At 40.8% G+C, this 23,480-nt stretch overlaps 1 long non-coding RNA gene across 15 annotated transcripts in view; it reads left to right on the forward strand.

Moving 5' to 3' along the window:
* Window positions 1–23,480, forward strand: part of LOC138757038 (uncharacterized) — a 165,338-nt gene that overhangs the window by 14,663 nt on the left and 127,195 nt on the right. For 13 of the 15 annotated variants that reach the window (XR_011353298.1, XR_011353300.1, XR_011353299.1 and 10 more), the window contains exon 2: window positions 12,168–12,355. This is a non-coding gene — a long non-coding RNA (uncharacterized lncRNA). The remainder of the gene's footprint in view (window positions 1–12,167; window positions 12,356–23,480) is intronic. The other 2 variants (XR_011353308.1, XR_011353302.1) reach the window with 1 other exon arrangement.

Consider the following 23,480-nt stretch of genomic DNA (forward strand, 5'->3'; position numbering starts at 1 on the left):
AGAGGTGTACGATTCAGTGATCATTGTTGGATCAGAGATGGAGAGGGTGAACAAATTTAATTTCCTGGAAGTTACCATCTCGAAGGTTCATTCATCATGAAAAAAGCACGTCACTGCCTCTACTTCCTTAGGAGTTTGTGTAGGTTTTGTATGACATTGGAAACGCTAGCAAATTTCTACAGATGCGTGGTGGAAAGTGTGTTGACCAGCTGCATCATGGTCTGTTATGGGGACACCAATACCCCTGAATGGAAAGCACTGCAAAAGGTCGTGGATAGAGCTCAGGATATAACAGGCAAAGTATCTATAGAGAACGGTGGTGTTGGAGAGCAGTAGCAATCATCAAGAATCTACACTATCCAGGACACAGTCTGCTACTACCATCAGGAAAGAGGCATAGGTGCCACAAGACTCACACCACTAGGTTCAAGAACAGCTGCTATCCCTCTATCATCACTCCTCAACAACACCCTAAATCAAGGACTCATTTATGGACTCTTTGTTTTGCATTTTTGTGGTAATACAACCACAGCCTACTGCAGGGGGCGATCACTATACCTAAAGGAAGATCACCTGGGAGCTGACTCCACCTGGCCAGTTGTCAATCACCGACCTGTATATAGACTTGAGCCGGCCCCTCCTGGCCGGTTACACATGGAGCCATTGAGACTACTACTGGTGTACAACAGAGTTGTGGATTAAAGCCTGTAGTAGTCTTTTCTTTGTTTTGTGTTTGCTTGCTGCACCATAGCACACCACAACTTATTTGATTTTTTTTTCTCTCTGTATTGCACAGTCAGTTTGTTTACATTTATTTATTTGTTTACATGTGCCTACTTAAAACAGTTTTTTTGCACTACCTCTGAAATCTGAAGATTTTTCTTTTGAGTGCAAGATGATTTGCTTCCACTCTAATCCAACATAGGAACCACAAACACGTCAAGAAGTGAAGACATTAGATCCCAAATAGGAGGAATGGATGAGCCTTCTACTGATTATATTGGATGCATGAACTTAAGATTGTCAGTAGCATACTTCTTCACTTTGAGCATGAATGGGACAAGGTTCTCGCAATTCATTAGGGATATGGTATTTTTCTTGGAGGCTTTGAGCACATCTTTGAATCTTCTGTCCACCTTCTAATTCTTTTCCTTTGACAAAACATGGAAGAGCACATCTATTTTTGGAGTATAGTGTTAGGCATATGAAAGTCATTGGCCAATCTAATGAAGCCAAATGTAATTAGGACCTCATGCTGAGGATATTGGACTATAAAATAAACTCATGTCAGTTTGTTATTCTGCCTGTTATGTTGCAGGACTTTGCAGGGACAGCATTGGTTGTATCCTTGTGCTACTTTGAGCTGCCTGCTGTAGTCCAGGCCTAAAAAACATACAGGGACACTGGATGCAATACATTAATTTACCAAAGGAACTAAAATATTTATCTTTGCACCTTTCAGCTCCACATTTTTAACACTCACTGAGGGCTAAATTGTACCCTTGATACTCATCGAACCCCATTCAACTCCTTGTCTTCATACACTATATTACTTTCATATCATCATTACTTTCAAGCAGATCCCTGGTCTTAAGAGACATAACAATCCAGAGCCTAGTGCAGGGTAGATCACACATTCCATTCAGATTATGAGATTTAATTCTCTTTGATATTTGTCTATTTGTAATCACTCTAGCCTTTGGACAATTATATAATGCTTTAACAAATTTATAAAATTTGTTGTAATTCCAAAAACCTTCAAAATGTTAAATAAATAATCCCATTCTAATCTATCAAATGCCTTTTTCTGCATCTAAAGCTGAAGCCACTGATGGTATTTTTCTTTTCTGTGCCATATTTAATAAACTTTAAAATCTAACAATATTATCTGCTGATCCTCTATTTTTAATAAAGCCTGTTTTGTCCATATTAATCAATTTAGGTAAACATTTTAACTAATCTGTTAGCTATTAATTTTGACAAAATGTTGTAATCTGTATTCAATTGTGAAATTGATCTATATGAAGATGGAAGCAAAGGATCCTCCCCTTTTTTGCAATAACTGTTATTAATGCAGTTTTGAATGACTCCAGTAAATCCCAAAGATCTTCCATTTGATCTAATAATTCCATAAATATCGGGATTAATAACTCTTTAAATTCTTATAAGATTCTGGAGAGTAACCATCCTCCCTGGAGCCTTATTGTTTGGTAGAGACATCAATATGTCATATAATTCTGTAACTGTAAATGGATTTGTTAGTTCTATCTTCTCTTCTATATTTAATTGTGGTAAAGAAATGTGTTTTATAGGTAAGATGACCAGAATCTTCTTTTAACAGCTACTATTGTTCTCAATAATTGTTCAGTCTTCAATTGCCATGCTAAAACTTTATGTGTTCTATCTCCCAATTCATAATATTTTTGTCGGGTTTATCTTATATCCCTCTCTACTCTATAATTTGTATTGTATTAAGTTTCATTTTTTTATTCAATATTTTCCTTTTCCATCATTTACTTGATTCTGCAATTCTTTTTGCATCTTTATTATTTCATTTTCCAAATAATTAACTTCAGACGCTTTTTTTAACCTTAGCTGTATAACTTATTATTTGTTCTCTTAAATAAGCCTTAAAGAATAAAAAGTTTTATCTGTTGCCTTATAAATTCACAAAAATCCTTCCTTTTTAACAATGCTGTGTTAAATCTCCATCTATAACCTATATTTTGTTCCTCCTCCAGTAAAATTGGCATAACTAAAGGGGAATGATCAGTTAATATTCTTGCTTGATATTCAATATAATGAACTCTTGCCTGCAGTTGAGCAGAGATTAAGAACATATCAAAACAGGAATTGTCTTGTGTCAAAAAGAATAAAATGAATAATCCATAGTACCAGGATGCATCCTCCTCCAACTATCCATAAGTGTCATTTCATTCATAAATTTTTTTACATCTTTTATTACCTTACATTTAGCAATAACTCCACCTGATCTATCCAACTTCAAATCAAAGGTAAAATTAAAATCTCTTCCCATATTTATTTTCCCTTTTGCATAGGCTAACTGCATAAAAAAACATCTTGTATAAATTTTCCATCATCTACATTCAGTGCATATATGTTGATCAAGGTCCAATGTTCAGAATATATTTTACAATTTATCATCACATACCTCCCCACTTTATCAATCCAGTATTTCAACTGTTAAGCTTTTACTTATTAATATTGCTACTCCTCTAGCTTCAGAATTAAATGAAGAGAATACCCTTCCTACTCAATCTCTCTTTAATTTCATGTTATATTTCCATTAAATGAGTTTCTTGTATAGAAGCCACATCTACTTTATTTTTTCATGTAGCCCAATAACCTTTTTCTCTCTATCAGATTATGAATTCTATTAATATTAATTCCAATAAATGACAATTTCCCCACCATTAGACATCAGGATTAAAATCTATATCCATCCAGCATCTGCCTCTAACCCTCCCCCCCCATCCAACCCAACCTTCCTTATATAATATATTGCAAATATAAACAGTCTAGGCTATAAACCAAAAACAGAAAATATAAGAAAAAAAGGGAAAAAAAGGAAGAACCCCAGAGGTGTGTGATGTTATTCTTTTTGGCACAAGACAATTCCCCTGATCTATACAGGATGCAAAGCATGTTGCATTTATGCCCATGACTCCATAGTGGTCAGCATCACATTCCCCACTAACTCACCCAAAACACCATACCATCCCTTACTATAATCTTATCAATAAACCTTTTAATCCATTAATCTTACCCAGTATAATAGATCACACACAATATAGATTAAACCTTCCTCCCTCTTTAAACTCAATATATTTTCAGTTACAGCAAAACCTCAGTTATGTAATTAATTCAGGTATCAACAACCATCTGCTGGTCTTTAGCAGGCAATGAATCGGCATATACCTTTGCTTCATTAGGTTCAGTACAAAATCTATTTCTCCCTCCTAGTACGAATACTGTTAAAATGGCAAGGTATCTCAAAACAAAAGCATAGCCTTTTTTTTCACAATACATCTTTAACTGGATTAAACTCTTTTCTCTTTTTCAACAAATCAAAACTTACATCTGAATAAAAGAAAATCTTATTTCCATTATAAATTAATGGCTTTAATGGCTTGTTTTGCTGGCACCTCCAATATCTTCTCTCTTACTTTGTATCGAAGGAATCTAACAAATACTGGATGGGACCTTTGGTCAGGCTGAGGTTTAGGACTCAATGCCCTATGGATTCGCTCTATCTCCAAGTGACTTTGAAATTCAGTCTGACCCAAAGATCCATTGTTGCAAAAATCTTTTCAAGTCTTGAGCCTAATCCCCTTCTTTAAGTCCATCAATCTTGAATTTATCCATTTACTAAAATGTTTCAAAACATTTGCATTAACTGATCATGCTTAGCAGCCTGCCTCTGCTTGTGCTTTCTTCATTTGATCTTTAATATTTTGAATCTCGAACTCATTTCCATCCACTATTTCAAATCTAGTGTCTACCTGTTATAACAATCCTTTCATCTTATCACCATTCTTCTTTACTTCACCACTTAACCCTTCCATAGACTGTTGAAAGAAGTCTAACATTTGCTTTAATTCACCAGAAGATAAAGAAGCTTCTGCACCTTTTTCTGCTTTTTTTCTTGATTGTAGATTGTTCTTGTTCTTTCCTTTGCTTTTCCAGGACTTCTTCCTGATCACTGGAGCTCCGAGGGTCTGTAATCTTTTAAAAAAATTTCCTCCTTTTTTTGTGCTCTGCGCATGTGTGACTCCTCGCATATGCACAGAGTAACTTCTTCACCCAATGTTGCTGGCCTTTGATGGGGAGATCCTGTGCAGCAGTATCCAAGGTCTCCCTGGCTTCTGGCCTCTCTCCTTTGGATATTACCCTGTGAACAGCTCCAGGATCCTTTCTCAAGGTCAGCCTCTCTTCCTTTCATTGTTCCTTTTCCTGCTCGGTTCCTTGTACTATAGAAAGGTCTTTATCCTTCTTTGGTGGCATTTTTAATATCTTCTGTATATCTTCATGCAGTTCTTAAATTTTCTGTAACTTTTATAGTCTTTTTGTACTTTTTCATAACTTTTTTGAGGCGATCAGTCTAACTCCACGTCATTACGTGGCACGCCCAGGTTTCTTTCTTTTTTATCAACTCCATCTCCATTGCGGATATTGTCTTCACTCTTTGCCAACTGAGCCCTTACCTGGTATTTCTTATTTTGAAAATTATTTTTCATTCTATTTTATTGGTTTTTGAGAAAATAATAATATTAAATACATAGTATTTAAATAAGATATAAAGTTCAGGTAAATGTGAATTAAAATTACAGATAGTAAACAACAGTAAACAAGATACATATGATCCATGTTGTCAATAAAATGGAAAAGTAAAAAAACCTATAACTTAAGTAATTTCTAAACTCAACCTATTATCTGAGTGATTACAATCAAAACCAAGCATCAACTATTAATTTCAATACTAATAGTTCAAAAAATGAAGAAAAATAAAAATAAGGTTTTTGATAAAAAGCAAAAATAATTGATCTATAAATTTTCAAAATAATTAAAAAAAGAATTCCAAAGAGGAAAAAAAAGTAATACTCATTTTAATAGTTGAACACATAATTTTCTCTAGAGAGAGGAATACCATCAAATTCAAACACCATTGTGTATGTGTCGGAAGGACAACATCTTGCCACCACAGCAAACTGAGTATTCTAACCATTAGGGAAGCAAAAGCAACTGCAAGGGATTTAGATGGAGTCAGAATTAAGTCCATTGGTCCACTAATTCCAAAAATAGCAATAAAAAGGCCCGGAGAGAGATTTATATTATTTATAACCCAAATTCTCTTATCATGGCACTGAAGAAGGCTATTCAGCCTATTAAAGTTCATACCAGTTCCCATTTATTCCATTCCCCTTTCATATTTTTCTGCATTCGTGCAACATTTTTCTCCAATGCATGCCAATCAACTTGCTTTTGACTCTTTTTTTAGCCATTAGTCTATGCGAAGTGGCAATTTGCAAAAGATGGTTGACCCACAGCATGCCTTTGGGATGTGAAATGAGTGGAATGGCTGGAAGAAAACTATACAGTCATATGGAGAAAGAGAAAAATTCACACATCTGAAGTTAAAATCAAACTAGGTTCATGGAGATCAGTGCATCCTGTAGACCCATTGTGATGTGCAGGAATGCCAAAAAGAGAGAAAGGGTATTTTGAAAGGATGGGATGTTCGTCAAAAGTAGGTCCACTTGGATAGATTCCATCTCATTGTGGTCATTGAGAAATCTTGACAATTCATCTGGGTGATCTTGTTATGAAATACTAATACCCCAATGACATACAGTGCAAGAAGTCCTGGCTAACTTATCTGGCTCAAAAGTGTTTTCCCCATTAATGACCTCACAATGTATTTTCCCAGAATTGATATGTCACTGTACAACTTTGAGCCCTTAAAGCATTTCTGGACAAGAGCTTTTCATCCAGTGCACACCAGATACCATGATAATTCCTTGTAGAAACTTGGAACAGTTCAGATAGATGTTCATGTCGATAGCCTCTTTCCATTCTTCATGACTGAGTGCTTGGTTGAGTCTGCCATACACAAGCTTACACATGTTGTTAAAAGTTTCTTGCCCTCACCTATTTGTCTCATCCTTTTAATTGCCTTCAGAGAATTCACCAAATTTCAATCAACATGCCATTGAAAAAAAAATCGACCTATCAAGAGGGATTCCAATTTCACAGAAAATTCCACATCCCAAGTTTGAACTGTCAACTATATTTATCGGTGTTGGTGGTTGAATGCATTGCACAAATATATTATGGTGGCTGTGTCACCGGCTTCATTTCATGATTGTCTTTGTTACTCAGCTACATGTCAAGATTCCTATAATTTATTTAACAGAACCAGAATAAAGCTCTTCAACAACACAGTTTTGATATGCTCGACTTGTGCTTTCTTAACACTGGTGTACAGTAGCGAATGGAGCTGTCACTCATTGTGTACCTACAAAAGGTTAAGTTGCCTTGAATAACAAACAATATCTGATTATCATTTGCTTCTGCCTTGAATCTTTCATTTGCTTTACTCTCTCTCTCTCTCTCTCCCTCTCCTCTTCTGTATTTCAGACATCATCCAATTATATATGTGCCTTTCAACTTTTGTTCTCCAGCCATTCAGAGACCATCTCTTTTTTTCTCTCTATAGCTTCCCTATTTGCTCTGTAATTGAAAACTTATTTAATTTCTAACTTTCCAGTGTTGATGAAAAATAATAAGCCTGAACTCGATTTCTCTTCCATAGATCCTGCTGGATTCGCTGAGTATTTCCAGGGTTCTCTTAATTTTATTTCAATGTTTTTAAAATCAGCTTTTATCTAGTATCACACAAGGGCCAGATAATGACTACCACTAACAATAAAAATTAAACCATTTCCCTTTTACATTCAATGGCATTATTATCAGTGACATCCCCACCATCAACATCCTGGGAGTCACCACTGACAAGAAGCTTAATAGACCCATCTTACTAGGTACATTGACAGCAAGACTAGTTCAACAGCTGGGTATGTCATGACAAATTACTTAGTTCTTGACTCCTTAGATCCCTCCTGCTATTTACAAGCTTAAGTCACATATGGGGTGGGATATGCTCCACTAACCTGGATGTTCAGGTCCAATCAATCTCAAGGATCTCAATATCAATTCGGACAAGTTACTCCTTCCAGGCCTTTAAACATTAATTTTTCTGACCAATACATTTGTGATGGGGGAATGTAGTGATGGAAAGTGATGGAAAATGTTTCCCAATCATGAGCAAAGTGACGGCAGACACCATTGACAATGCCATCACACACCATTCACCTTCTCACCAGTGCCAATTTTGGGCTTCACCAAGTCTATTAAGCTCCAGATTTCATCACAGCCCTGGTCCAAAACATGAACTAAAGAAGGGAAAGGGAGAGTGATTGTACTTGCCATCAACTGACCACTGACTATTGTGGCATCATATGGCCCTTGTAAAACTGAAGCCAAGGGGAAGATATTCTTTTCTCTTTAAAATATCTTTATTGAGTTTAATAAAAAAACATATTAATCTGATATATGGGATGAAGTACTGTATATAAAAAAAAAGCAGATAACTTATACTTCTCTAATAATACCTTAAGCATACATGGTATCATTTGTGTGTACCCTTCTTAATCAACCCCATTTGCAAAACACTTTAAAAGAAAAAAAATCAGAAAATAAACCCCTATTAATCGAACCCTTCCCTCTAAATCAGGTTAACTTGCATAGCTAACATCTAAAGGAAACAAAAGCCAATGTTCGGAAACCAGACAACGATGTTCAGGAGCATCTAAACACTGTAATTCTTTAAATTATGATAATTTTTCATGAATGGGACCCACGTCTTATAAAATTTCACCTTCACATCTTTAACATATCTGATTTTATTTTCTAAACTTAGGAAGGTCATTGACCTCATGTAACCATTGAGTACGAGTAGGTGGATTGCTGTCTTTCCATTTCATCAAAATTGCCCGTCGAGCTATCAATGAGATAAAAGCTAAAATTCACTTCTGAGATGGTCAATAATATTTCCTCTTCTTCAGAAAAACCAAATAAAACAATTAAGGGGCACGGTTCTAATTTAACCTTAAGTATAACTGATAAAGTTTGAAAATAATTTTTCTAAACTAGGGCAAGTCCAAAACATATGTTTCAATGAAGCCTCAAAAATTTTACTTTTATCACATAATGGATCAATAGCAGAATAAAAGTGAGATAGTTTAACTTTTGAAATATGTGCTCTATGCACCACTTTAAATTGCAATAAACAGAAGGAGGATTCATTTATCAAATTTAGAGGAAGATATTTTAATGGTGGGTAGCATCATGGTATGTTTTATATATAGGAGGTCAGCCATCTCAGCCTCAGAACATCCGTCCAGGATGCTGTGGTTTTAGTCAATGATTGCAGGTAGACAGGGCCTTGGTTTTTGAAAATAAAGCACCTCCACAATCACAAAACTCCTTCTGCATGTTGTTAACATGATATTCCCAAAATGCTAGATTTGGTCAAGAGCCTGATAGCTTTCTAATTCCAAGACTATGAAATTAAGCACTCAAGGAGTTTTGTGCTTCTCCCATCATATCCCAAAAATTGACGATTAGGGTGATCAAGAACAATTCTAGCTGTTGCCCACCAATAAACTCTGACTGCTGTCTTATGTATACCTTTTTAAATAGCGGGTGATCAAGAACAATTCTAGCTGTTGCCCACCAATAAACTCTGACTGCTGTCTTATGTATACCTTTTTAAATAGCGGGCGATCAAGAACAATTCTAGCTGTTACCCACCAATAAACTCTGACTGCTGTCTTATGTATAGTTTTTAAAATAGCCTCTCTGTGAGGCCTTGATGAATGAGAAACAGAACAAACAAAATGGAAGCAGGGTTTAAAACTCATTTCAAGTTTATAAATATCTGAAGCAGAAAGATATGTTAATGTTTCAGAGAGACTCTTCATCAGTTCTGCTGGAGCATTGCAACTCAAATATTATTCTGTCTTTCTCCTTCTGATGATTGCTGGCATGCTGTGCCCTTCGAGCATTTTCTGCTGTTTTCAGCATTCATGCACTGCTCTTTATCTCCCCAAACATATGGGTATAGAACTGCGCTTTATACAAACATGGATATCTTGGCTGTGTCCTAATATATTTGATACAGAAATCAAGCCAATGCCGCATTTAATTAATGTCTAAATTAAAATGTACCATTGACCTCATTTTTTTGTCCCCTTCATTCAGGAGCAGGTACAAGAATACTCTTGATTGTATCTGTTCCACTGCAGTGCCAAGTGATTTCAACTCTATCACCAATAAGAGAGTATCCCCTCAGCACACTCAGAGTGATACAATCGTAGAGTTTTATTGCTCGGAAACAGGCTCTTCAGCTCAATATGCACAAATTGACAAAACTTGTCCCATTCCCCTTAATGTTCTATGTTGGATAGTCTATGAAAAAAGATGGCTGCACTGGTGTATATGGGCTGCCTATCATCATTTAGATAGTAATCAATTTATTCCTACTTGTGTGTTCAGCTCTTTTGATCAATGTGCGTTATGCTAAGTGCGCTATATAAATAAACTACTACTACAACTATTGTGTTTGACCCTTATGTGTCTTAAACTTTCCATCTAATTCCTTAAGTTCAATGTGCAGGACATCCTCTCTCTTCCTACCTGTGTTACTGAGACCAATATGGATCAATATCCTTTGGTAGTCACCTTCCCCTTCAGAATGTTCAATGCCCACTCCAAGATATCCATAACCCTGGCACCAGGAATGCAATACACCATCCTGGAGTCTCGCATATGGCCACAGAATTGCTTCCCTGGGGCCCCTGTCACTTTTGCTCTGCTAAGCCTGGTCTTACCCTGTTTTAATGCAGAGCTAGGGTTTTGGTACCACTGATCTAGCTGCTGCTGCTATTTTCCTCTGAGGGGTTATTCCCCCTCGCAACAGTATCCAAGATGGTATATTTGTTTGAGAGGAAAATTGCCACAAGAGACACTGGCACGATCTGTCAGCCTCTGTACACTATATACAAATTTGCTGACAATACCACCGTAGTGGGCTATATAAAAGGGGGTGATGAGTCAGCCTACAAAAGGGAGATTGAAACTTGGCAGAATGGTGTACTAAGTACAATCTCTTACTCAATGTCAACAAAGTGAAACATCAAAGTCTGCAGATGCTGTGATTGTAGTGAAAACACATCAAAATGCTGGAGGAACTCTGCCGGACTTTTAGGCATCAATAGGAGACAAAGATACTTTGCCAATGTTTCAGGTTTCAGCGCTTCTTCAGGGAAACCAACAACAAAACAAGGAGCTGATTATAAACTTTAGGAAAGGAAAATCTGACGTGTATGATCCAGTGATCATTGGGGAATCAGAAGTGGAGAGGGTGAGCAATGTTCAATTCCTGGGGGCCACTATCTTGGAGGACCTTTCTTGGACGCTGCAGAAGCAAATCAGTGCCTTTACTTCATCAGGCGTTTGTAGACATTTGGTATGTCATCAGAAACCTTGACAAATTTCTACAGATGTGTAGTGGAAGGTGTGCAGACTGGCTACATCATGGCCTGGTATTGGGTTACAAAAACCTCTGAGCGCAAAATGTAGTGGACATAGCCCAGGACATCACAAGCAAAACTCTCCTCACCATCAAGAACATCTACATGGAACATTGTTGGTGAGAGCAGCAGCAATTATCAAGGATCCACACCACCCAGCACATGCTCTGTTCTCGCTGTTGCCATCAGGAAGGAGGTACATGGACCACATGAGCTGTACCTTCAGGTTCAGAAATAATTCCAAACCCTCCACCATCAGACTCCTGAACAGTAGACTCATTCAGAGACTCAGCTGAGGACTCATAGTTTGCTCATTATTTATTACTGAATATTTATATTTCCATATTTGAACAGTCAATCTGTTTACATCTGTTTATTTGTTTACATTTCTTTCTTACTGAGTGCAGTAAATTCAACTTGTCCTGCAGGAAAAAGGATCTCAGGGTTTTGTGTGATGTCATGTATGTACCCTGACAATAAACTGAGTTTTGAACCAGCCGACTAAAACTTACATCCTTGATCCTCTCTGATTCCTGAATGTTCCTCAGTGAGTTCAACTTTTTTCCAAAGATACAGTTAAAAAAATTATGATCGTTTCAGTCTTCTGAATGAAAGAATATTAGTGAGTAACAATTCCATTTTGTAAAATCCTGACTTGTAACATATATTTCAAATTAATTTAAAATGTAAACCTATATTGAGAAAAATAGCTGTTTAATGCTGTTGGTTATAACCTTACTTTCTTCTGATTTTCTCATTTCTTTTATCTTATGTTGTATTCTATATTTCTCTGTTTTTCTTGTCCTTTCCTTTCCTGTCTTACCCTGTTCCTGTCTTTGTTCATATTTGTTGTCATTCTGTTCATTCTTTATTCCCATTCGCACGAGCTGCTAGACTCACAGAAATGTAGCTGTTTGCTTTGTTGTTATCACTGATAGTCTTCACTTAGTTACTACTTTCATTTATGTAAGATCTTCCTGCTTTCATCTCCAGCTTGAATTTTTTGAGAACACTCTAAAACTGTCGGATGCCCACAAAAGGATTTCATGAAAAACTGGCTTGGTGACTGTTATCCAGAGGATTATCCAACAGGTCGGACAGGAAACTGCTCCTGGAGGATCATCTGACAAGGCAGGTGGAAAGTTATTTTTCCATATCACTCAAGGTTAACCCACGCAAAGGTGAGGGCACATCTTATGATTGGCTCCTTTGAATGTATTGGGTTACACCTCTCACTGGCTCTCTTAATCACCTTCCCTATTTTGGACATACCTGAGTTGACACCCACTCCTACAACTGACTGCTGTGCAAAGTCCAACACATGGAGCAGCTGACTCTCTTTCCCCCTGGAAATGAACCTGAGCTCCACTCCAGGTTGCTAGCTGTGGGTGATGCTGGAGGGTCAGTTGCAAGATGTGTGCCAGTAAAGTAATGAGGATTTATAGAGGTGCATGCCCAGAATTACTATTATTCCTGTAAATGTTTTAACTAATTAATCAGGGTGCTGTGCCTGCACCAGATTGAGGGATGGCAGGTATTGTTTATTGCATCTTTTCACTGTATTTAACTGTCCGTGATTGGTCAAATACTGGTTGTTAGTTGTGTCTGATGTTAGTGTATTGTGAGTACCTTTTCTAAGTGTGTCTGTGTGTGTGAGATCCCTATGGCAACTTCCACGTGGGTAAAGAAAGCTCTTTGCTGTGATCAAATTGTATTCAGACTCGTTGCTTCTCAGACCCTCTGAACTTGTATCCCTTAACACATTTGGTGCTGTGAGCAGGGTCCGAGGCATCTCGGCTGAGCACACACATGAGAGATGTTCTGGAACTGAAGCAACAAAAAGGGATCCACATTCCGTGAGGATAAGGTCCCAGGGTAGACCGCGGACAGTATGTGGTTTGATTGTCTCGCGAGGCCGCTAGCTGTCAATGGGAGACAAGTATACTCACCTAATCTCTTAGACCCCTGTAGGGAGAAAATTGGATACTACGTGATGCCCCTCCTCAAGAAAGTGGGGTTCTCAGCAAGTCGGAAGAGTGCTTTTTGGCTGCTAGCAACCCACCTGGGGCACCAGCGTGATTCCTGAAAACGAAGAGGGCTGGAAATTGCCCATTTAAAGGGGGAGGTGGGAATGGTGCAGTAGCGTTGCTCCACTATAGGAGAAGCAGTCCAAGATGTGCAAACACAGTCCACTGAATCTGAACAGAAAGAGACAGAAAGAGCATAGAGGCTACTTAAATAACCACAGTTAAGAGCAGCTGTCAGGCTGATGGCGACCAGGCACAATCATGGTCCCCAACATGATAGGACGGGGTGGGGGTGATTCTGACACATGTTCGGACAGCGATGATAGGATACTAACCAACGCTGGACATGTCCTCCCCCATGCACCCAATCTCCTGCAAATTAAACCAGTGACCATGCAGACCTGGACCTGGCATGGAGACATCTTGCCTGCCCATATCAAAAGGGAGATAGAGAAAGTTTGGGGAGTCACATGTAACCAAACCCATGGGCCTTCTGAGACCATCAAAACCAGGGAATATTCAGCCAAAGAGCTGACTGGGCTGGGGGATTGTTATAGTCAATAGGATGGCACGGTTGGCATAGCGGTTAGCACAACACATTTACAGCTCCAGTGATCAGTACTGGGGTTCGAATCCTGCATTGCCTGTAAGGAGTTTGTACGTTAGATATCAAAGCCTTGTGAGAGGAAATAGCCCAGCAGCAGCAGCAGCAGGTTTCCACTGTAGGGTGGTGAGAATCCGCCTCATTCCACAGGGGGATGACCAATGTTCCTGACAAGTTTATTCAACAGCTCTTTCCCGACCACAAGACCTGTTGTAGTGGAGGAACGAAGGGGCTGAAGACATCATTATACCCAATAACTCCACCTTGTGGCAATGCCCACAGGTTGCCATGGAGGGATTAGTGGATGCAACATGCCCACCAGTGAAGCTAACCTATGAGCAGCCATTGGCCCTGAGCATACCCAAACAATTCCTGTCCTGCATCCCCAGAGTGCATTCTGGGGATGAACATACTCAATGGTCAGTTCCTATGCACCAACAGATGAAGGTTTACTTTCATGGTACCCCGTGCCATCATACTGGTTGGGGTTGCCAAGTGGGAGCCGATTGTGGTCTCACTCCTGTCAAGGGTAGTTAGCAATATCAAGTGCCTTGGGGCACCATAGAAATCGGGAAGACCATAGATGCCTTGCTGCGAAAGGGGGATTATACAATCTGCTGTGTCCCCATTGAACAGCCCGATGTGGCCTTTGCAAAATAGAAATGGCACATGGGGCATGGTTAGCGACTACCAACAGTGAAATAAGTATGACCCCTCCCCTTCACTGCAGCAGTCCCTGATATAGTGACTTTGGTTGAAGGCATAGGGGGTCAGGAAGGGAAGTGCTGGTCTGCCATCGTGGACTTGGAAAATGCTTTCTTCTCAATCCCCATCTGTCCTGAGTCGCAGGACCAGTTCGCCTTCACCTGGGAGGAGCACCAGAACACCTTTTGCCATCTGCCCCAAGGCTACATCCACAGCCCCACACTGTACCAAGGATCGATAGCCAGGGGTTTACAAAGCATTAAACTCAATACTGACGTGTCCCTAACCCACTATATAGGCAATGTGCTCCTCCAAGGACAATCAGAAGAGGCAATTGAACAAACCCTGGACATGTTAATCACCTTCCTGAGGGCACAATGGTGAATCATCAACCTCAATAAAGTGCAAGACTGCAGTCATAAGGTCCTCTTTCTGGGGATTCTGTGGCACCTGGGTGAGAGGAAGGTCCCAGGTGTGGTGAAAAATAAAATCATTGGTTTATTGGTTCCCCCCCACCACAGCCATTTGTTGTGCTGCTTGGCAATTAGAATCAGCATACCACATTTAACCATATTGCTACAACCCCTGTACAGTATTTCCCAGAAAAAGCCCATATTCCAATGAAGACCCAACCAGCCTATGGTGTTTGAGGCAGCCAATGGAACAAGCCCTCCTGCTGGCCCTCTGTCAAAATGGGGTGCTTTTGAGATGCAAGTCTCTGCAACCAACATGGTGGCAGAATGGAGCTGCTGGAAAATGCTATGGGGCTGCCAAGATCCAACTTCTGGACCAGGACCGTCCCTGAGGCAGCCATTTGCTACACCCCTTTTGAATGGCAGTTACTAGTGTGTTACTGGACGCTTCTTGTAAATGAGCATCAGATTAGCGCTGAGCCAATCATGCTCTAGCCTTATCTCTACATTATGCACTGGGTTAAATCTACAGATGAGATGCACAAAGGGGGCCTTGCCCAATGGTAGACAATATTAAATGGAAATAGTACATTGCAGATTGCGCTGAGGTAGGACCAGAGTGGGCGAGCTGGCTTCATGAAAAGGTCATGTCCCTGCCCAACAGTGAATTCCCACTGTCCACCCCTCCCCCATTACATGGAGCAAACTATTTGATGATCTTTTCCCAGAAGAGCAAGGGCAGGCTTGGTTTACTGATGGCTCCAGCTGCTGGAAGAGTGGAAATCAGTACTGGAAAGACGCAGTGTTCCACCCCACAACAGGCAAGACCCTTGTGCAAGAGGGAACGGGTGGATCCATCTAGCCAGCTGAACTGGTGGCTGTGATTTTAACCCTTAAAGCCACCTGCATCTACACTAATTCCTGGGTCATGGCTAGTAGCTTACCACTCTGGATGGCCTGGCTGTATGGATGGGGCAGGAGATTCATGGTCGCCCACTCTGGGAGGACCCTCATTTGGGAATTTATCTGGGGTAAAGCACAACAGTAGAACCCCACACCTTCCCAGATACCGAAGAGGCTGCCCACAATGCGGCCATTGACTGAGCCGCACAAACATACTCAGCAGTAGTTCACCCAGAACAGACCAACTCTAGTGCACTGGCAGCCTAGGCACACTGCAAAAGTGGGCACCTGGGAATGGATAAGACTCAGCAATGGGCAGAGGGCTGAAAAGTGATCCTTTCCCACAACAAGCCAAAGAGAGTGGTCGCCAATTGCCCAACCTTCCGGCAAGTCAAACCTCAGGGGTCACCTACGGGTCCTTTGAGGCATATTCACGGGCATGGGAGCAGGTCAGATATGGCAAATAAAAAGCAATATGCCCTCACCATGGAAGACACATACTCGGGGGTCCTGCTGGTGTTACCCTGTGATCATGCAGAACACAATCAAGGGGCTACAACACCACTCATCCATGTAAGGGGTGCCTTGGGAGATACAATCATTTAGGGCTCCCCCTTCACTGGCACCAAGGTTGAAGACTGGGCTGCAGAGACCAAAATCTCATGGCTGTTTCATATACGCTACTACCCAGAGGTAACAGGCCTTATTGAATGTATGAACAGCATGCTGATGTAGCAGATTTGCACATTAACACCCAAGCACACCAAGCAGGGGTGGCTCAGTGAACTACAACAGGTGGTAGACCAACTGAATTCCAGACCAATTAGTCAAGTCGTGTCCCCATTCTCACGGCTTCTGGTGGTGTCCGACCCATCAAAGTCCGAAGGGATGGAGGTTGAGCTCCCCGAGGACTCATGAAATATATGAGTGCATTAGGAGCCGCTGAGAAGCTGACAACCCAAAAAGAGACTATGGGGTGAAATTGTCCAACCCTGTGGGTTTTGATTCCATGTTGGAGGAGGTTGAGATGTAATGGTCCCCAACTTACTTTGCCCCACATCCTGTGAGCCTTGGTGGAGTGGGTGGCTCATGGACTGGATTTTCCCTCTGAAATGTTTGGCCCATACAAAGTCCTGACTCTCAGATGGAATTTCCAAATGGTGAGCAAGGCTAAGGAATATCTCTGCAGATAGTACAACTAGCACTGGTCTAATCGATCGGTCAGAGTACGAGCAGGAAGGGTACCCAGACATGACAGTATCCACAGTGGACAGTGCAGTGAAGGTGGGTGCTTCATGGCACTAAATGCCCTGGATATGTGGCTGCCAGGGCCACTCCTAGCTCTCATGGGATAGCACAGCTGCTGCTATTTAGGATACATGCTATCATATACCTCAAAAATCTGAGGGATCACCCATTTGGAGACACTGGCCAACAAGATGGCTGTGGTACTTCATCATATGGAAGGAACGGACGACCTGATTACAGCTGAGAGTGGTACCTGTGCTGTTGTCAGTAAGAAGGTCTGCACTTACGGATCGCACGGGGAATTTCATTCATCCGACACACGCAAGAGTCAGTGAACAAATTGAATGAGCCAGGGACCAATTCCTTGAACACAACCCTGAATCACTCCATGGGGCAGTCGATGACCATTTGGGGCAGTAGGACCACTGAAATTCTGTCGTGCACAATTGTATAAAGTGGCCTTTGTGTTTGCGTTAGTTTGTGGATAGAGTAGCATGTGGCAGTGACTTTCGAGGGGTGAAATGTTATCCGGAGGATTATGGAACAGGTCGGACCGGAAATTGCTCCAAACAAAGGATAATCCATGTGTTTTCTCCTGGGACCAGGGAAGTTGAAAGTCATTTTTCCATGTCAATCAAGGTTAGCCCACCCAAAGGTGAGAACACAGCATTGGCTCCTTTAAATGTATGCACACCTCGCCACTGACTCTCCTAATTACCTGCCCTCTGCTCTATCTCTAAAATGGTGGCGCTGCTGGAATGGTTGTTACAGCAGCAGCGCTGCTGGTGTGGACCACAGAGAGCAGGAAGTAGAGACCTTCCCCGCATGGTTTAACTGCCCAATCAGAATGCAGTTGGCTCTGTGCAGGTTTTAATCAGCCTGTTAAACTTGCCAACAGTGGTTTTTATTTAAAATCCTGCCACCATGGGATCTGGATCCAAGTTGGCAGCGCCTATGATTGGCAGTCGCCACAAGAGTTTGCAGACTCTGGGGAAACAGAGGACTGGCACAGGGCACTAGTTAATAGGGAGACCACACCCTCCCCGAAGGAGAAGCAGAGGAGACAACCCACAGGATGGTGACCATGGCGGCGAACCTGTGAGGGGCTCTGCGGCTGAGGAACACAACAGGTGGCAGGCTGTTGGGGGCTTGAGATGAGGAACCCACATAGGTGGAAACTGGCTCGAGATTGGCTGAAGTGGTATCAGGTTTCAGAACTGGGATGTGAGAGGGGTGTCGAGAGCACTGAAAGGTTTCTGATTGTGTTGGAGGTTTGGATCAGGAGCTCAGGTTGCCAATGGTTTAGACTGGAGTCTGTGTGGCTGCGGGAGTGCTAGAGCTGAATCCACGGACACTCAGTGACTCCGGGGGGGGGGGGGGGGGGAGCGGGTGGACACTGTAAGAGGCACCTGAAAATTTTTGCCAGTGGTGAATATGTCTGCTTACGGCAGACTAAAGTCAATTTCATTTGATATTACACTGTTTTTATTATCTGACAATAAAAGAATTAAATCTTGATTCTAAATTTAAATGTAAACTTTATAAAGTTCATGGTTGAGAAAGCTAATTCAATTGTTTCAGGGGTGATTGGCCTGATTGATGGATGATTATAGTAAACATGCATTACTTACTGATTACAGATGGCTATTGGAGAAGATTATAGGGTGCAGAATTAAGCCGAAGACAACAAATTAAATTAGAAATTAGCTCGGAAAGAAATATGTGTGTCAACAGTTTCTCAGAGTGAATGAAAAACATGAGATTCCTCACCCAATTCTGTTCAGTGAGCACTTCTGTTCACCAAGGAGTGCGGCTTTCATGCCTCATCACCCAATTTACACTCCTACTCAAATAAGAGACATTTTAGACACCTCTGGGCTTTCAAATAAACAAATTAGTTATCTTTATAAAATGGTGATATGGACAAACATGAATTTTTGGCTGTTGAATGTTTTTGGAAGACCTCAGTTGTGAATGGCCCAATGCATCTGTTTATTTCTCAGGAACATCAACCCATTTCAGAATCAGGATCAGGATTTATAGTCATGAACGAGTCATGAAATTTGATGTTTTGCAGTATCATCATAGTCCAAGCATACATATTATCGCCATTTTATGTCAGTACTATAAAAACAAATATTAACACTAATGGTGCATGTAAAGAAATGCAGTGTCTTTGGTTCATTGATTATTAATGAATCTGATGGCAGAGGGGAAGAAACTGTCCTTATGCTGCTGAATGATTGTCCTTAGCCTCCTGTACCTTTTCCCCGATGGTAGCAGAGTGGCCTGGGTGGTGGGGGAGGGGGGTCTTTGAGGATAGAGGCTGCTTTTTTAAGACCCTGTCTCATGTAGATGTCCTTGATGGAGTGAAGTCTGGTGGTTGTGACATCGCAGGCCGAGTCAACAACCCTCTGGAGTTTGTTCTTGTCCTTAGAGTTTGCGTTTCCATACCAGGCAACCAGCCAGAATGCTCTCCACTGTACACTTATAGAAGTTTATTTGTCATTTGTTCCCTGTCCTTACAGGATAGGGTTAAAAGTGGATCGATGCTTTTGGGTTTTGCATAAGTTTAATCCAAGATTTATGACAAGAAAGAGGAGAAATTTATTATTTATGCAGAGGACAGAAAGAGGTTTGAATCCACTATTGAAACTGAGACTAGCTGAGAGACTGCTGACATGATTGCAACATGTGGCTGGCAGGATCTGGGATGGCAGGAAGAGTCTAGCCTTTACATGGAGAACATAATGCCAGGAATATATTAATATTCCTTCTTCATTTCTTCATGGCACCTCCCCAAAATGTACTCCAACAAGTGGTACATCAGAAGAATGAAATTCCAGCTGAAGACAACTTAAGGGGCTCTATGCATCATGTGCGAGTGCAGAAAGGAACTGGAGGACTGAAAGAGATCAGAAATCAGGGTAAGGATGGGTGAAGGGGATTTCAGCATAATGAACACCATGGAAGAGAATGCATGGCAGGAAGAGATAAGGGAGAGAAGTTAGTGATCAGATCAATTGACCCTGAGGGGAACTTTTGCTCCTTCTAGCACATCTTGTGGTACTGACAAATGTTAACAAGCTTACAATCCGGTTTACCGACTGTGCGAAAGCCCCCTCAGCATCAATCAGTTTTAAATGGGCCTCCCTAGTGCAAGTTGCAATTCCATTTATATGTGGTAAGGAATTATTCCCTCTCTTCATACCCATTGGAACTCTTCAGTGGAGTGGTGCTCTGGAATATCCAGAAAACAGCAACTCATACATACGGTTGCTCTTCATCAATTACAGCTCAGCCTTCAACACCATCACTTTCTCAGTGCTTTTCAACAAGCTTCAAACCCTGGGCCCCTGCAACCCCCCTCTGTAATGGATCCTTGACTTCCTAATTAGAAGAACACAGTCAGTATGAATTGGAAGTGTCTCCTCTTCACTGCTCACTGACAATCAACAAAAATGCATCTCAAGGATGAGTTCTTAGCCCACTGCTCTATTCACTATACACCTATGACTGTGTGGCAAGGCACAATTCAAATGCTAACTACAAATTTGGTGATGACACTATGGTTGTCAGCAGAATCACAGATGGCAATAAGGAATTGTACAGGAGGAAGATCGATCAACTAGTGGAGTGGTGTCACAAAAACAATCTTGCCCTCAACATTCACAATAAATTTTAGGAGAACACAAACTAATCATTATCAATTGGTCAGCAGTGGAGATGGTCAAGAAATTAAAATTCCTGGGTGTCAACATCTCTGAGGATCTGTCCTGGAGCCTTCATAGTAACGCAATCATGAAGAAGGCTCATCAACGACTATACCTTGTGAGGAGTTAGACAAGATTCAGTATGTCACCAAAGACACTCGAAGTTCTACAGGTATATCATGGAAAGCATTCTGGCTAGTTGCATCTCTGTCTGGTACCGAAGTGCCAACGCTCAGGACAAGAAAAAAATTCTAGAGGGTTGTCAACTCGGCCTGCGACATCAAGGGAGACCAATGGACAGCCACCATCATCCTAATACCCAAGAGGGTAATAATAACAGGCCTTAATGACTACTGCCCTTTGGCACTGACCTCCACCATTATGAAATGCTTTGAGCATCTGCACACCTCCCAGAGATGCAGGACCAGTTTCAATTTGCCTATAGATGAAAATGTTCTGCAAATGATGCTATAGCCTTGTCCCTCAACTCTTTCCTGACCTACCAGAGAATGACTCCTCATATGCCAGGCTGCCGTTCATTAACTTCAACTTGGCATTTAATAGGATCATTCCCCAGAGGCTGGTAAAGAAGCTGTCCTTGCTGGGACTCAACACTCCTCTCTGTAACTGGATTCTAGACTTCCTGAAGAAAAGACTAGTCTGTCTGATTTGGTAGCAGAACATTGAGCAATCGCAGATCTCAGGGCTGTGTGCTAAGCCCACTCCTGTTCACGCTACTGACCCACGACTTCAACACCAGATCCAGGTCCAATAATGTCATCAAGTTTGCAGATAACCCACAGTAGTTGGCCTCATCAGCAACAATGAGTGGCACTACAGAGAAGAGGTGAAAATCTCATGATATGGTAAGAGAGTAACAACAAGTCTCAATATGGGCAAGACGAAGGAGATGATCGTGGAATTCAGGAGGACCAAGAATAACCATCCTCTACTACACATCAACAACTCTGTAGTGGAGTGCACCACATTCCTAGGAGTTCACTTAACTAGTGACCTATCATAGAGAAACATCTCCTCATTTGTCAGGAAGGCACAACAGTGACAACATTTCCTGAGAAGGTTGAAGCAGGCAAGGCTACCAGACACCATAATGTCAACCTTCTACAGGAGCTCCATCAAGTGCACCTGGCCATTTGCATCACAATGTGGTACAGTTGCTGCAGAGGAATGAATCAGATGTCAATCAACAGGACCATAATAGTGGCAGAGATGATGATTGAAGTCTCCCTCACCCCATCGATGTGATCAACTGGGATTATTGTCTGAAGAGGGGCACAAAATAATTTTGGAGCCCTTCCATCCTGTACACACCATCTTTCAGCTGGTCCCATCAGGAAGGATATGGGAGTATCAAAGCCAGCACCACCAGACTAAGGAACAGCTTTTTTCCACGGGCAATGAGAATGCTGAACGACCTAAAGAACTGCTCACTCTAACCATATGAGACGCCCATATTCATGAAACAATATTTATTTATATATTTGTATTATATGAATACTTGTCCTGCTTATGTATTGCTTGTCTGTGTGCTATGTCTGGTTGTGTGTCTGCTTGTTTTGCACTGATGGCCAGAGAACACTCTTTGTACTTGTGCACTCAGACGACTAGAGTCACTGCCTTATTTTGATATTTTATTTTTCTTGCACTATTTTTATTTATTTGATAAGGTGGTTAACAAAAAAATATTTCACTGCAATGCTGTCACAAAACAATCAATTCCATGACAATAAATTCAGATTTTGTGTCACACAAAAAGTAAATAAACAAAGATAGAATTGATTGAGCATAAGAAACTAAGAAGTGCACATGAATCTGTGATCAGCTGGATGCACTGAATGCAAAACACAGTAGCAGCTGTGTAATGCATACTGTTTCCAAAATTTGGCTCTTTTGATGTCAATGAGACTGAATTTGAAAGCCAAGTATAATATGTAGCTGTGCTTTGTGTTTAATACAACTGACTAAGGATGAATTTCTTGGAGTGGGTGAACTCAAACTCATTGTTCTTTCCCACGCCATAATTTCTTTGTAATATCAGAAATGATCAGAGACTCAGCAAGAAGGCAATAGAATTTTCAGCCCCTTGCTAAAGATCTGCCATTCAATAAAATCATTTGTATTTCATCTCCATCCACTAGTCTCAATAGCTCATTCTATAGTTTTCTTGGTGAGAGAAAGTTGGATTTAAAATTAACAGAGCTTACATCCAGTTTATTTAGTCAAGTTGTTCCCTGCTTCTATCACTTTTTATATAAAGAGGAACCACATCAAAATGGTAGGCTTGATTTTATGTTCATATCTCTTTTTCCCATGCTAACCTTTGAGGCTATAGATCTCATCAGTTTCTTTCAACATCTTACTAACTTCATTCATATAATCCAGGCACATTCTACTAACCAGGCCAGTTTATGTAATCATTCCTTCTAACCCAAGCATTGTGGACTTACCCTTTCAAAAGTGTACCTCTCTGAACTATGCACAGAATTCTAGATGAAGTCCATCCAAGTTATCTTCACATCAAAATATCTCCCTATTTTATTGTTGGCCTTGATCATAAGAAATCTTGTTCCTTCAGCATGATTAGATTTTTTTTTGAAATTGACTGCCCTGTTTTAATACCCGGATCCTAAAATCCATTTGGACTTCCATTGTTCCTAACTTTTCAACATGTC

The sequence above is a fragment of the Narcine bancroftii genome, chromosome 1 (genome assembly GCF_036971445.1).
Source record: "Narcine bancroftii isolate sNarBan1 chromosome 1, sNarBan1.hap1, whole genome shotgun sequence".
Lineage (NCBI taxonomy): Eukaryota > Metazoa > Chordata > Chondrichthyes > Torpediniformes > Narcinidae > Narcine > Narcine bancroftii.